General features: G+C 41.6%; 1 non-coding gene across 1 annotated transcript; it reads right to left on the reverse strand.

The window, feature by feature from the left end:
* Nucleotides 1-1,084: 1,084 nt before the first annotated feature.
* LOC131226391 (small nucleolar RNA R71) lies at nt 1,085-1,191 on the reverse strand. The gene has a single exon (XR_009161779.1). It is a non-coding gene; the product is annotated as a small nucleolar RNA R71 (small nucleolar RNA).
* Between the last annotated feature and the right edge of the window lie 16,021 nt (nt 1,192-17,212).

Consider the following 17,212-nt stretch of genomic DNA (forward strand, 5'->3'; position numbering starts at 1 on the left):
TTCCATGTTTTGTAGGATCCTGACATAAGTTCCTAAATTGGTAATTCCTTCCTAATTTCTCTACTTTTTCCACTTTTAAAATTAGGGTTTAAATTTTAGAAATCTTCTAATTCTAGTATTTTCCTATTTGTAGGAAATAGTTTATTTTTGGAAACTTTCCTCTTTTGTTTTTAGAAACTAGGTTAGTTATTTCCCTTTTTAGAATTTTTTTCTAATTTTAGAAACTAATTCATCTTTCTTTTATTTTTAGTAAGCTTTCTCTCTACTTTCTATTCTTCAGTTCTCTTTTAATAATTTATTTTCTAGTTTAGGACTCTCTTTTTTTAGAAACTAGTTTACTTCTATCTTTCTTTTTAAGGATTTTCCTTCTCTCTTTAGAATCTAACTTATTTTGTTTTATTTTGCAGGTCTTTAACTTAGGGACTTCAATTTGGTAATTTCTTTCCAATTCTCTCTTTCTTTCTAGATTTTCTTTTCCTTTCTTAGGATTAGGCTTCGAATTTAATTGAGGGCTACGAGTGTTTCATGCCCAAGTGGGCCCGTGACAACACTCGACGTCTCTTGACTGAAGGAGGATTGGTTGAGGGGTTGACTATCCATCACAGGACTAGACACCACTCGAAATCCCCTGAGTTAATTGAAGTTATGGTTGAAGACCAACCTCCTCTACTTCCACCCAGGGTGGAGGATACCCAAGATGAGAATGAGGTGCAACAGGCACCCCCGCCTCGTACTTTACGAGATTATCTACAACCGGCGGGAGTGAGTACGCCCTCATGCATGATTTTTCCTGAAAATACAGGACAAATGGACATCAAGCCAGGAGTTATCTAACTCCTTCCTAAATTCCATGGACTTGAACCAGAAAGTCCATATTTACATTTGAAAGAGTTCGATGAGATTATAGCTACATTATGTTTTCCTAATGTATCTGAGGATACAATTAGGCTGACACTCTTTCCTTTTTCCTTAAAAGAGAAAGCTAAGACGTGGTTACATTCACTGCATCTTAGATCCATTGGCACATGGAATGACATTTAGAGGGAATTCATAAAAAAAATTCTTCCCACATCATAAAACGATTATCCTCGGAAAAGCAGTCATGAACTTTGCCTAAAAGGAAGATGAAACATTCTTCCAATGTTGGGAAAGGTTCAAAGATTTGGTCAGTTCATGCCCACAACACGGATTTGAAACGTGGCGCATTACAAATTTCTTCTACGATGGACTGACGTCTTCCATGCGCCAAATGGTCGAGACAATGTGTAATGGAGAGTTCATTAATAAAGATGTTGACGAGGTATGGGATTACCTCAATAGTCTTGCTGAAAGAACACAATCATGGGACTATTACCCAAAATCGAACACCACGACTAGGCCGACTCAATTAAAGGAGAAAGGTGAATTATATCTCTTGAAAGAAGAGGATGATCTCAAGTGTAAAGTGACTACGCTCATAAGAAAAGTTGAGGCCATAGAAGGAAAGAAGGATAAGATTAATGAAATTGTTTGCGGCATCTGTGATTACAACATTCATACAACTGAAAATTATCCTACAATACCCGCCTTTCGAGGAGTGTTGAATGAACAAGCCAATGCTGTAAACAACTATCAAAGACCTTTTATTGGACCTAACTCCAATACGTATAATCCTGGTTGGAAAAATCATTCAAACTTTAGTTGGAGAAATGGACAAACGGCTACCCCTCAAGGTTTCTTTAATCAAAATCCAAACCAAGTGAAACCTCAAGAGGAACCGGTTCAAAATTCCATACAAGAGTTGGCTCAAGCAATGCGGGGAATTACAGATTTTATACAAAAGATAGATTCTTGTATGACAGTTATAGAAAAGGAGATGCTTCCTGCACAACAATCCTAAACCACAGTACGAGATTAATGATCCCAGCTCTTTAAATCAGATGGGGCACGCTAAATCCATCACCACTCTTAGGAGTGGAAAGATCATTGATTAAACTCTTCCGGTTAGGCCCCAAAAGCCTCAAGAACCAGAAGAGGACAACAATGATGAATCTAGTGATGCCCTACAAAGATTAGAACCGGAACTTCTAGAGAAGCCAGTTGCTCCGTTCCCCCAACGGTTGGTTTCACCAAAACCTCTCTCTAACTCTCAGGATATCCTAGAGGTGTTGAAACAAGTGAAAGTCAACATTCCTCTACTTGATGTCGTGAAACAGATACCTTCATATGCCAAATTCCTGAAAAACTTATGCACGACCAAACAACGGCAAAGTATTCAAAAGAAAATCTTCTTGACTGAGAAAGTGAGTGCCATCCTGAAGCAAGACGTGCCGCAGAAATTTAAGGATCCCGGTAGCCTAACTATATCATGTGTAATCAGGAACCATCGAATTGATCACGCACTTCTTGACTTAGGAGCGAGCGTAAATCTGATTCCCTACTCGGTATACAAACAGTAAGGTTTGGGTGAATTAAAACCCACCCTGACCACACTATAACTTGCTGATCGCTCTGTTCGTGTACCAAGAGGGATAATTGAGGATGTGTTAGTCCAGGTCGATAGATTTTACTACCCTGTAGATTTTATCATCCTAGACACCGAACCCATCAATAACATGAGCACTCAGATTCTCATCATTCTTGGTCGCCCATTCCTTGCCACGTCAAATGCAATTATCAATTGCAGGAATGGTGTCATGACTATGTCTTTTGGAAATTTGACATTGGAGTCAAACATCTTTTTCAATAACGGCAGCAACTCAAAGGATGATGGCGATTTCCACGACATTAACATGATTGACTCTTTAGTGGAAGATACGACACCTCTAGCCTTATCCCCTGACTCTCTAGAGACGTGCCTGGCCCACTCCCATGATTTTGATGATGACATGATTAGGGAGACGTGCGCCTTGCTTGATACTGCACCGGTACTTGAAGTTAACCAGTGGAGGCCACAATTTGAAGAATTGCCACAAACCGATGTAGTGCCTCTACCGTCTAACCTCAAGCCGCAGAAGCTTGATCTAAAACCTTTGCCCTCTGATTTGAAATATGCCTATTTAGGTCAAGATGAGACATACCCGGTGGTGATCTCTGCCTACCTGGAGAAAGAACAGGAGAGTATACTCATATCTACTTTCATTGAGCATAAAGGAGCCCTGGGATGGACGATAGCAGACCTTAAGGGAATCAATCCCTCGATTTGTACTCACGGCATATATCTTGAGGATAATTCAAAAACCGCTCGGCAACCACAACGTTGACTAAATCCAAACATGAAGAAAGTGGTTAAGGCCAAGGTTCTTAAGCTATTGGACCTGGGTATCATATACCCTATATCTGATAGTCAATGGGTGAGTCCAACTCAAGTGGTCCCTAAGAAGTCCGGAATCACTATCGTAGCCAATGCTAATAATGAACTCGTGCCAACTAGAGTCACTACTGGTTGGAGAATGTGCATTGACTACAGGAAGTTGAATACCGTCACGAGGAAAGACCACTTTCCTTTACCATTCATTGATCAGATCCTGGAAAGGTTAGCTGGTCATTCCTATTATAGTTTCCTTGACGGGTATTCGGGCTACAACCAAATAGAGATAGCCCCTGAAGACCAGGAAAAGACCACATTTACATGTCCCTACGGCACCTTTGCCTACCGAAGGATGCCATTCGGATATGTAATGCCCTTGCCACCTTTCAGGGATGTATGCTTAGTATCTTTTCTGATATGGTGGGGTAATATCTAGAGGTCTTCATGGATGATTTCTCTGTTTACGGTCCATCTTTCAGCAAGTGCCTGGAAAGTCTTAATTGTGTGCTGAAAAGATGTGAAGAAAAGAACTTAGTACTTAATTGGGAGAAGTGCCATTTCATGGTTCAGAAGGGAATTGTCCTTGGGCATATCATCTCGTCCAAGGGAATCGAGGTAGATAAGGCAAAAATCGATCTTATCTCTAACCTACCTCCACCCAAGAACATCAGAGACGTGCGATCCTTCTTAGGACATGCAGGATTTTACAGGTGATTCATAAAGGACTTTAGTCTCCTCTCTCATCCTTCATGTAATCTTCTTCAAAAGGATGCTCCGTACGAGTGGACTGAGCAATGCCAAGAAGCTTTCACCAAGCTTAAGGGCACGCTAACCACTGCACCTATCATGCAGCCACCCGACTGGAGCCTTCCTTTTGAGCTTACGTGCGACGCTTCTGATTATGCTCTTGGAGCGGTTCTAGGCCAGAGAAAGGATAAGAGACCCTACATCATCCATTACGCGAGTAGGACTTTAAATCCGGCCCAAGTGAACTATTCAACTACGGAAAAAGAACTCTTAGCCGTGGTGTTCGCCTTGGACAAATTTAGGTCCTACCTGATTGGATCCAAGATCATTATCTATACAGATCATGCGGCACTGAAGTATCTTCTTTCTAAGAAGGATTCTAAGCCCCGCCTGATACGATGGATCCTTCTACTCCAAGAATTTGATTTGGAAATTAAAGATAAAAAGGGAGTAGAAAACGTTATGGCCGATTACCTTTCTCGCCTTAATACCTCTGATTCCCTTGAGACGACCCATACCAACGACATGTTCCCTGATGAACAACTGTTCAGAGTCTCCCATTCACCTTGGTTTGCTGATATTGCTAATTATCTTGCTACAGGTGCCATACCGACCCAGTGGACTGCGCAAGATAAGAAGAAATTCTTCACCGAGGTGCGCAACTTTTTCTAGGATGATCCTTATTTATTTAAATATTGAACGGACCAAATCCTAAGGAGATGTGTACCAGATGATGAGCATCAGAGCGTCATCTCCTTCTGTCACTCATAGGCCTGTGGTGGTCACTTTTCTGCTAAAAAGACCACGACCAAGATTCTGCAGTGTGGCTTTTACAAGCCCACTATGTTTAGGGACACCCATGAGTTTTGCAAAGCTTGTGAGCGTTGTCAGAAATTGGGAGCATTGTCCCGTCGAAATATGATGCCCTTGAATCTCATTCTTATCATCGAAGCATTTGACTGCTGGGGCATTGATTTCATGGGACCATTCCCCCAATCATTTGGAAATTTGTACATTTTGCTCGCCGTAGATTATGTCACTAAATGGGTCGAAGCAATCCCGTGTCGAAATAATGACCATCGCACAGTCATTAAATTCCTAAAAGAAAACATCCTTTCTCTATTCGGAATGCCTCGAGCCATCATTAGTGATGGGGGCTCACACTTTTGTAATAAACCATTTGAGAGCTTAATGAAGAAATACGAAATTTCTCATAAGGTGAGCACCCCGTACCACCCACAGACAAGTGGGTAAGCTGAGATTTCTAATAGGGAAATTAAACACATTTTGGAGAAAATGGTTAACCCTGATTGTAAGGATTGGTCAATCCGATTGACCGATGCCTTATGGGCATACTGTACTGCTTTTAAAACCCCTATTGGAATGTCTCCCTTTAGACTTGTCTATGGGAAAGCTTGTCACTTGCCTGTGGAGCTAGAACATAAAGCATACTGGGCGATCAAAAATCTTAATTTCAATATGGACAACGCTGGCTCGCTACGCAAACTTCAATTGAATGAACTTGAGGAAATCCGAAATGATGCGTACGATAATTCGAGAATTTACAAGGACAAGATGAAAGCATTTCATGACCAACACATTTTACGAAAATCATTCACGCCTGGTCAGAAGGTTCTTTTGTACAATTCTCGATTACATCTCTTTCCGGGTAAGCTTCGATCTCGTTGGACCGGCCCTTACATTGTTGTTACTGTTTTTCCTCATGGGGCCGTTGAGATAAGAGATCCTGACAATGGCAAGGAGTTTAAAGTCAATGGACATCGATTGAAACCATTTGTCAAGAAATTTGATTCAGAGGACATGTCCATGCCCCTGACTGCTCCTATTTACCAGGATTGATCTCCTAGTCTGATGGAGGTATAGGTAGGTTTATTGCTTTCATAGGACTAGGGTAGTTGCTTTATTTATCTGGCTGAAGACGGTAAACTTAGCGCTCCTGGGAGGCAACCCAGCTCTTCATTTCATTTCGTTTTTATCATTAGTTAGTTCAATGTTTGTGGGTAACATTACTGCAAACCCTCACGAGACTATAACTCGTCCACTAGGGGCAACCTAGGGGTTTAAAGGCTCGTTGCATACGCTAAATGCAATCGAGAACACCTGCGAAAGTGGTGTAGGTTGGATTTTATTTATATTATTTTACTTCTGTTGGTTTCTTGCTTGTGCTGACCTGCCTTACGGAGATATCTTTGGAAAGCCTCTTGATTCTTTCATCCAGGTACTATCTTGACATCACTCTTATATTTTCATTGTCCCATGTGCATTGCATGCCTATTTCTTTTACATTGAAGACAATGTAGATTTTAGGTTGGGGGTGGGAGATTAGTTTTCCTAATCAGTGTTTCCTTGGTCTTGAGCAAAAATTGTGAAAATTTTAAATTTTTCTGGAATTTCGTATGAATTCAAAGTGATTTTTATGGCCATCTGGGACACTTGGAATTACAAAATGCATGATGTTGGCAAGTTATGACTCTTGAACTCAATTATCTGTTAGATTTCACAGTTAAGTTTGAATTGTTAATCCATTATTAGAAGTGTAAATATTGATTGAGTCATGAATTCACAGGACACATCTCGCTTGCATATTAAGGTTTCAGTCCGATATTGAATTGTAACATTGGTGATCATTAAGCATGGAAGGAACCAACCTGGGGAATTGTCCATCTTGTTCAATACAAGGAATGAATAAAAGAAAGAAAAAGAATACTCAGCTAAAAAACAGTTGTCATCAGGAAGGGGTTGGGTTTATGATCTTCAACATAGGTTTGCTCCTTATAGGTGTGGATGCGATTCCCTTTCCCCTCGATGGAAAAATCAAAAGCTGGAAGAATGAAAAAAAAAAAAAAATAAAATAAAATAAAAAAGAGAAAAAGAAGAAGAAGAATTGGAAGGCAATTTCTAGTTTAGGTTTGGTTGTCTTGAATGCTCATTCGATCATCAATGTATCATAGAACTTTGACAATTGGATCTCTTAATGATGGTAAGCTGTGATTACACTATATACCCATGGAACTCGATGTTTAGAATTGCTCTAATTAATGGATTAATATTTGAACTTGATTATGAAGTTTACCGTGAGTCTGATATCAGGAGAAAGTAATGCCAACATTCATGAATCTTAAAATTCTAGTATTTGATGTGTTATTCAAATATCACTCGAGTTCATATAAATTGTCTTGTAATTCTCAACTTATTTTCGCATACTTTGCTTGGGACTAGCAAAATGCTGGTTGGGGGTCGTGTTGAGGGTCAAATATTGCATATTAGACCCTATTAATTGCATGAATTTACAATTATGATATTGCTTAACGGCCTGAATTAATCATGTTTATAATGCACGGTGTGTTTACGAGCTTGAACGGGAAATGGCACTAAAAATATGGATTTAACTCGCTTGCATCACCAAGGCAGTGGATGGGACTTCTTGGGACCAAGATCAAGGATTTACACGCCAGAGATTCAAGGAAATTGAGAAACTGAAGCTCAAGTGGCCTGAAAGTCAGCTAGATTGCAAGATCACAAGGTTTCCACCATCCGCTTAGTTCAAAACTTCATACATGGCCTGAGGACCATAAATTAACCGTACATGTCGAAAATCAGCCATTGGATCTTTGTGAAAATGTCCCAACGGACAGATCAGCCCACAAATTATCAATCTGGGGCCCGCCTGATATCTTGAAATACTTCAATTTTGGTGTCAACCATTTAAATTATATGGCAACCAGGTTGGACGGAGCTGATCTCTCATATACATCAGCGTGGGACCCACATGTGCATTGCACATGTACATCGTGGGTGCACTAGCTGTGCACGGCAACGCAGAGATGGTTAAACCGTCTCTTGACCGAACTCTCCCTCTCCAATTCAAATTCTTTCCTGGTGTGAAACAGAGTCTCGGTTGGACTCTTGTGGGCCACCACCATGCGTCGAAGGTCCGATCCGGACCGTCTATCAGAATTCTACAGGTCCACTAGCCTTGACCTAGGTGGAATTTTTCTAGGAAGCAGCGTGTAGCGGATTTTGACCGTCGAAACTTAGGATGGACGGCGGAATACAATATCCAGTGGACCACACAAGAACCTGCCAAAACCACTCGTTCTTGACTGGATTTTCACGAGGATTTCAATGGACGGTGTGGATTTCTCATAAAACATCACTATGGGGCCTACCGATCACGTCAGCAGGTCTGCGTGAACCTTACGCGCGTCCGGGAAATCTGGAGATTCGGAGGAGTTGTGGGCCACGATCATCAATCTTTTCGATGATCTGAACCATCCAAATGATAGAGAGGGAAGATTCATCCACTTCCAAGCTGGCAGAATTGATCAGAAAATGAACAGCGGGCCGCACGAAGTTTCTTATCACTGGCTGCGTAAGCTGGCCTGCCTCTTCTGCCGATTCCTTGCTGTGAAAGGAAGTTCGTTCTCATGCTGTGTAAGAGGCTCTTCTGCACGCACCGACTCCAGCCCTTATGCACTGCTAGCCTACCTTCATCAGTTATAAAAGAGAGAGGGGAAGAAAGAGAATGGGAGTTTTTTTTTTGGCTGAGGAGGCTGGACGTGAGCAGAGGCATCAACCGAGGTGGGCTGCTGGATCGTGAGAGGCACGACTGAGACGTCTGAGGATTGAATGCAGGTCCTGCACATGATCTTGGGAGTGGGCTTGGATGATTGAAGGAGAAAACAGGGAACTCCTTTTGTTTCCTTTTTCTTTTCCTTTTATTTATTTCTTTCCTTTGATGTTTTTTCTTTGGTTCTAGCATGATCATGCTAGGCTAAACCTCTTAGCTAGGGCTAAGAGGTGAAGCTTGTAGTGAGATGGAAGACTCTATTTTTATGCCTTGATTTAACTATTAAATTTATGAATTGAATTTGATTTTAGTTGATTATCGAAGGAATGTTTTTTTAGTCTTTAATGGTCTGTTGTGACTGAAATTACAATGGGTCTGCAATGGCTTGGAATATTTTCTTCCTCCTTTTGATGTTTATGACGTCAGGAAGCCCTGTTGTTCACCATCGTCTCATGGGCATGGTCAGATGACGGTACCCTTCCTAATATTCATGCATTGTTGATTGGTTGGCAATTGGTTTAATTCTGTTGTTGCTTTGTCTCCTGGGCATGGTTTGGTGATGGAATCCACCCTAATTCATATACCTTTCATCTCTTGAAAACTAAATCAAGTAAGTTCACTTTAATTTCCATGATTCTTGATGCAGGCATAAGATCTCCCTGATCCCTACAAGTGGATCCTCTGAATCCCTAGTTTCCTTCCTCTGAATTATTTAAGTTTTAGATTAATATTTCTCTCTTATTCCTCAAATTACAACTCGAATTAGATTTCATCTCATTCCAGTTTTAGTTCTAGTTAGTTTCAGATAACATACGGATATCAGTCCCTTGGGATTCGACCTCAGTCTCACCGAGTTTATTACTACATCACAACCCTACACTTGGGGAGTGAACACTCATTAGATTACTTCTCGCTTCATCGTTTTAAACGTTTTTATGTCTCCCTCAGCTGAAATTCATTGATTTCGGGCTAGATCCTTCCTCCCTAGTTTGATAAGAGGTTCCCTAGGTATTTTTTTATCCTCTTTCTTTTATTTTACACCTATTTGAGTTATTAGGGTTGGAAATCCTTTCCATTTCTTCAAAAAATTGGAAACCTAAACATTAGAGTTTTGTGCATACTCGGTATTGGACCTCCATTTGTCGATTTGGCATGGTCCATGCCCTTGTGGTAGTCTTGATTGAGTGTGGCTCTATTAGAGTTTCGGTGCTATACAGATTTCGAGCCTCGATTCGTTGAATTGAGTTTAGGAGTCATTCTAATTGAGTTAGGTGGAATTGAGTTTAGGGTCCTTACTCTTACTCTGGTGGTAGACTCTGAGGAGTTTCAACACCCGATCAAGGGTTTGAGTACCCACAGGTGGTGAAAACCCACTACGGCATGAGTGTGTGGGGGTGTGTGTGTGTGTGTTAAAAAAAAGGTAAGCCCTAATCCATCATATAACATTTAATTAGGATTAAATCAAAGCCATTAACGATAAGTTTGTACTTTAAGTTACTTTTAGAGTGTTTTCTCCAAATTTATGATAATCGGGCCACATCTAAGTCAAGGACTTTCGAATCAAAGGTGAAAATCTATCCTCAAACTTCTTTCTGACATTTTAAATAATCAAATATTATTGTATATGAAATGCTAAAATTGTTCTATTATCATTATTTTAATGTTAATTGCTACTGAGTAGGCAATATGATTAACAAAATGTCACGCTCCAAACTTGGAAATCGGGCTCACAAAATTCCTGATCACCAAATCCAGTGCCAACAGCCTCTGTAGTACCCCATTCTCGATTCCCGACACCCATATACCAGGTTCCAATCCTGGAATCCTACAAGGAGGATTTCCCAACGTACATTGATCTTGTAAGAAGCATAACTACAAGTTTACCCAAATCACAAAGGCAACATCATCATCAGATATCCACTAATATAAACAGTTGAATATAGTGCTGAAAGAGAAATACATATATCGATAATCAAAGCTCTAGAAGACAGCTGCACGCTCTAAGCTCAACGTTGCTGTGACCTAACACCACCTGCACGCATCTTTCGTACATAAGCTTATAGAAAGCTTAGAGGGTGGTGTAAGTGTGTGCGCAAGATAAGTGCCAAGTATGCAATATCAGAGTAAGTAAAAATATTGGCAAATCCATAAGTCATACAATATCAGAGCATGCAATGCAGATCGGCTATGCGAACGCAGAGTCATAGTGAAGTAAATATCAGATGCTGAGGATGCAATATAATATACAATTTCTGACGAACTACAATTACCATCAGCAACCCAAATGCCATATGCCGTGGATGTAGAGCAATATGCAGATCCTGACGAGTCCATAATACCATCAACCTTATTGAGGATATGCAATACAAAAGCATAGTAAACCAAATCTATGTGCTGAAGATGCAATGCAATATGTGGTGTAAATGAAATGACTAAGCTGGAGTGTGAAGTTGGGATGATAGTACGTAGTATCGCTAGCTGTGGGGTCATTACAATGGACTTCTATCCAAACCAATCCCATACCTATATTTGGATAGCCAGACTCAATGTGGTAAACTCCTGATCTCAGGTTAGTCGTGCGCCCTAACTAAAATCCTGGCCATTGCGAAGGTACGCAACAATTAATTGCTCACCACTAGTCTGAGTGAATAGTGAATGGATGAATGAATGAGTAAAATGCTGAGTATATAACTCCTGCTCAATAAGTCCACATATCAGGACTATACATCTCTAGGATCATCACCAGGGTCTAGTACACTACACAGATCGCCACCCACTAAATGCGCAACCATTCAAGTGGAAGAGACCTCACTATCCGCATGGCCAGTAGTCAGCTAATATCTACCTGGCACATTGATAACGGACCCATTTACGAGCTGATCAAACTCAGCCTAGCTATGCCCCTTACCCTCGGGCGGGTAAGGCCACACCCCCTTCCAACTGACCATAACATGGTGGGAGACGTGGTCTACTGCTATTCAGCACTCGGGCGCTCATGTATCCACTCGGTCTAGACGTTGGACCGTCTCCTGGTCACGGAGGTTTAGGGACTTTTACCCATGGACATTTATAATACCCTATGTAAAAAAAGATTTTCGGTGTCCCATCCGGTCATCCACGATATGCCTGTGGAGGCTACGACCCTAATATCGCTAGGGCGTACAGTAGTCATATCCCAAAATGTGAGATGTATGAGTCATACCATCCAGTCATGCATCAAACCTGCATGTACCGCACGCTCATGTGAGGCAACTCCATCTCTCAGGGAGTTCCATAATAATCCGCCTAATGGCATGTGCTATGATCAATCACTCCTCATATCAAGCATGCAGATGATGCATATGGGCATGTGTCATGATGCTATACTATCACGTACTATAATTGGTATCGATAATCAGCTTAATAAAGGGCCTAAGGGAAGATCACAATGTAGACATTTAACCATCATTGTCCATCAACGTATGCATTTAACCAACATTGCTCCCAAGGAGTGGCCCACATAAAACCTAAAATATAGTGGGGCCCATGGCCTCACACAAGGGCCTAATGTACTTTTCAATGAGCTTCAACATATGGGCCTTGTATATATCACATCGGCCCTTATTATATGGGCCAATATACATCACATCAGGCTTCATCATATGGGCCTCATATACATCATATCGGGCCTTATCATTTGGGCCATATATACATCACATTGGGCCTCACACATGGGCCACTTATACATCACAATGGGCCTCACCAAATGGGCCAAAAATACATCATAATGGGCCTCGCCAGATGGTTCACAAACACACCACAATGGGCCTCACATGTACATCACATTGGGCCATATCTCATGGGCATCAAACACATCAATGATCACATCGCATGGGCCTCATATAATCAAGTGGGCCGTATCACTTAGGCCTCATACATCAAGTGGGCCGCATGACATGGGCCTTACACAAGGATATCATACATCAAGTAGGCCGCATCACATGGGCCTCATATACATCAATGGGTTACATCGCATGGGCCTAAAACACATCATAATGGGCCGCATCACATGGGCGTCATGTACAACACATTAGGCCTCATATACATTGCAATGGGCCTCTCATACGGGCCTAATATACATCACAATGGGCCCCTCACGTGAGCTTAATATATATCACAATGGGCCCCATCACCTGGCCCTCAAATGCATCACAATGGGCATCATAGCAGTGGGCCCTGCACAGCCAGCAGGTGGGCCCTATACAACCTGCAGGTGGGCCCTGTGTGTACAGCAGGTGAGTCCTACATCCAACAACATGGACAGATGGTGTAGATATGAAACACATACATCATTGCATGCTTCACTGTCCAGCCTATCTGGACGGTGTGGATATAATACATACATCAAGGGTCCCATGTCTCACATGGCTGGACGGAGTAGATACAACACGTACATCAGTGGGACCTACTTGGAAATTTAGATCTATCTCATTCTCGTTGCAATGCCATAAAATGATCTCTGCAAATAGTTGGACAGTATGGATATAACATATACCACAAGGTGGGCTCCGCCCCACACGTAAGCACGTGTGGGTGGGTCCCACGTCCAGAAAATGGACGGGCAACGGGGACAAAATACATACATTACAAGTGGGTTTCCACTGTCTTAAACAGTGGACGGTGTGGATGAATCACATACATCACAGTGGTCCCACGTGGGTGTGGGCCACACGTGTCATCAAGGTGGCCCCACTTGCATGGCACGGACAACATGGATATAAAACATATACATAAAAGGGGACCCACAAAACTTGCTGACGTCACAACAACAACTAAACAACTGGTGTGAGGTACTCCAGCCAATTAGCTCCTACTGTAGGTGGGTCCCATGTGGGGCCCACCATAATATTATACTAATATTATATATATATATATATATATATATATGGATCAATCACACATTAAGGTGGTCCACTGAACTTGATGATGTCACTATAGGAGGTGCTGCTGGTGTGTGGGACCCACCCTCCTTACCAATGGATGGTGTGGATATAAGGTGGGTCCACACGTGTGGGGCCCACCAGGTCAGCACCAAGCTGATATTTGTGTTTTCTCATCGTCTAGGCCCAATGGACAGCCTAGAAAAAACATATATCAGGGTGGGCGACCCTGCAGCTGCTGGATAGCGTCCCACAAGCGGTCTAGCTGACCGCTGACCATATAATGGATGGCCTGGAACCAGACATACATACATGTGGGTCCATGCGGGTAGCCCACTAATCTTAGAATTAAGCTGATCTTTGAATTTTTCCCTTCATTCGAGCTTACTTAAAATGAGTAGCAGGTGGACAGCAAGGTGGCTGCCATTGATGGATGGTGTGGATCTACTCCATTCTCCAAGGTGGGCCACAATAGGAAAAAGAATAGAGAGAAAGAGAGAGACGTGTGAAGGGGAGGGACCCCGCCACTATGGGCCCTCCCTACACTCAATACAAAGCATACATCAAGTGGGTCCCACCATAAGTGGGCCCACAAATAGAAATCAATAGAGGAAATTCTAAGATCACCCATCGATTGTCTTCTTCTTTAGCTCCTTGGAATCCTTGGCTCTTAAGCTTCAACTTTGATAGAGGACGATGGAGATTGAAGGGCTAGGATGAGAGATGAGAGGGGTAGAAAGTGGGCCGCACTTAGCTCTCTTGGGAAGCTTGGACGGTCCTCCCTTTGTTTGTTTGGAATAGAGTGAGAAATGAGAGAGAGAGAGGAGTGGTGTAAGGAGAGATGACATGGAGGGCATGGTGTTTGTTGACTTTTGGGTGAGAGAGGAATGGGTGTCATGCCTTGTTGGTGAAAAAGGGATGGGCTAGGTATGGGTTGGTACTTGACTTGATTGATGTGAAGTTTGGTAGAGATTCTCTTGGATTTTGTAAATTCGCGACGTTTTTTTGAAATATGCATGGGCCCACAACTCCTGGCCTGGGTATCGTATCGGCGCACGAGACGTGGCGTTGAAACTGCGGTGATGGTGTGGTCGCTAAGGTACAAGTCTCGGGTTGAGTCGACTTAGATATATGAGATGCGACTTAGGGTTATGCACAAACACCAGTTACAGGTCGTGGGTCACTGAAATTCGACGGGAAGGATTGCAGGATTTTAAGGAATGGTACGGTCTAGGATACAGGCCTTACATGAAACGTTTAAATAGCATGGAATCCTGGTGTTGGAATATCTCTATGCTACCATTATACTAAAATTATATGAAATATATTGAGGTGTGGATCAAGTGTTTATGTATATGCCCAATAGTGTTGTATTAGACTATATTTTGCTTATAACCATAGTCATAATGTTATGTATCTGTATTGTTATGGATCAAACTCTGAAAACTATTAAATAAGTGGATTACCTATCTTTGGTTGGCCATTACATATTGGTTAGGTCAGCTGAGGTATAACACGGACAACCGATAATAGTTGGAATTGCACGGGTTGTTTTACAACCAATGCCCTTTCACTAGAGTTCCTATGATCGATCGAATCAGTCTAATGCAGAGTTGACCATTCATTTATTGGATTATTTTATAACACCTTATTGAATCTGTGATACCACAATTTCCATTGAATTGAAGTCTCAATTATAACCATTAGTGTAATTTGTTTCCATAAGTCTTATGGAACGGTCATGGTGATATGGCACATCATGTCTGAGTTGTTAGCTCATGTTGGGTAACAAGCCCCCCGTAGTGATTAGTGAGCATTATCTCATGGGCCAGCCACAGCAGTATGAGACACTTTATTCGAGATGTTGGCTTATGATGGGTGAGAAGCCCTCAATAGTAATCAGTAACCATATGTGCTTGTAATAGTGACCATTTTAGTCAACATGTAAGTCATTGATATCGGTTAGTGGTGCACATTATCAATGTACGTGATTCGCTAGGCATGGTACATCATTTGTCCTGCACATAATTCTTCCAATTCATGTGGTGTGCTATCTTAATGTGTTTACATAAAGCCATGACACATCCATCATCTTATTAAAATTAGGTAATGACATTTACCATGTTAATTTGATATCTCGGGAATTGTGCATGTACTTTTGAAATTAGTTATTTAAATTAATATCGGGAGATGAACCATAAATTGGATTAAGAGACACTGGCAAGGAGCCACAACGAGCTGCGACGAGCCACATGGAGCCACATGATCTAGTTTATTTGACTCGTGATATAATGGTGGTATTTTAGCTTCCCTAATATGATTGTTTGAAATTAGATTAATAAAGGATTGACTAAAGCATGCATGTAATAGAATTTATTGGTAATATTAGTGACGAGCCTATTACATTAAGATAGATATTTTATTGGTATTTTGGTTATTGTTGGCAGATGATATTAGTGATTGACATTATATTAGTGAGGGACATTGGATTTACATATCATGACATCAATGCATTTAATTAACTAGATTTAGGAAATTTGTTGCTATATGGTGCTTTCATTAACATGATTTTGGTGTAACCTGCTAAGTATTTGTGCATTAGAGACAACATGTGTGAGAACAATATACGTATGTGAAGTTGTTTATAACTAAAATGTCCTGAGTAAAATCTTGAGGTTATTTCTTCACTATGTTGACACCTGATGCTTTCCATTTGACATATGCAAATGACTAATGAGTAAGACCCGATGATGGTGCGCTCAGGGTGCCTCGGTAGATCTCTAGCTTTTTCCTTTTTTATAGTTGTATATCTTGTGCATATTGAATATATTACGGTTTGTATAGTCCCTATCTGGGTGGACACCACTATTGGAGTTATACCTTTGGGATATTAGCCATATATTTATGGGTTTAATTACCTATGTTTAACTTTTGATGCCACTGGTTTAAAGCTATTATGATTTTTATTTTTATTTTATCATAGTTGAATATTAACCGATCTACGTAGACATGTAGGAACCAGCGCACGTGCGTTTTTACAAAGTTAACACCTGAGAACTCTAGATCAGAGTTTCTGTACTTAGGTGTCGAATTTCAGGGCATGACAACCCTACATGATTAATAGTCCACGGCAAAGTTGGCCCCCACATGATGGATGGTGGACATCAAAGGTGGGACCCCCATAATGAATGACCCAAATTAAATGTGGGGCCCCACATGATGTATGGTCACATTAAGGTGGGCCCACATAATAAATGGTTCACAACAAAGGTAGACCCTACATGATGGATGGCCTGCATCAAAGTGTGGCCCACCATGATGGAACATCCACATCAAGTGGGCCCCCATTTAATGGGCGGTCCACATTAAAGGTGGCACCCACATGATGGATGATGGTCATTGGAGGTGGGCCCACATGATGGTCGATTGACATCAAAGGTGGACCCACATGATGAACAACCCATATTAAAGGTGGGCCCCCCATAATGAATGGTCCACATCAAGATGGGCCCACATAATGGACGGAATGTGCTCCACATGATGGATGGACCAAATCCACATCAAGTGGGCCCCACCTAATGGACGGTCCACATCCAAGGTGTCTCATGATGGATGACACATCTAAAGTGGGCCACATGATGGATGATCCACATAGAAGGTGCACCC

This window comes from Magnolia sinica, chromosome 14 (genome assembly GCF_029962835.1).
Source record: "Magnolia sinica isolate HGM2019 chromosome 14, MsV1, whole genome shotgun sequence".
NCBI classification, from domain to species: Eukaryota; Viridiplantae; Streptophyta; class Magnoliopsida; order Magnoliales; family Magnoliaceae; genus Magnolia; species Magnolia sinica.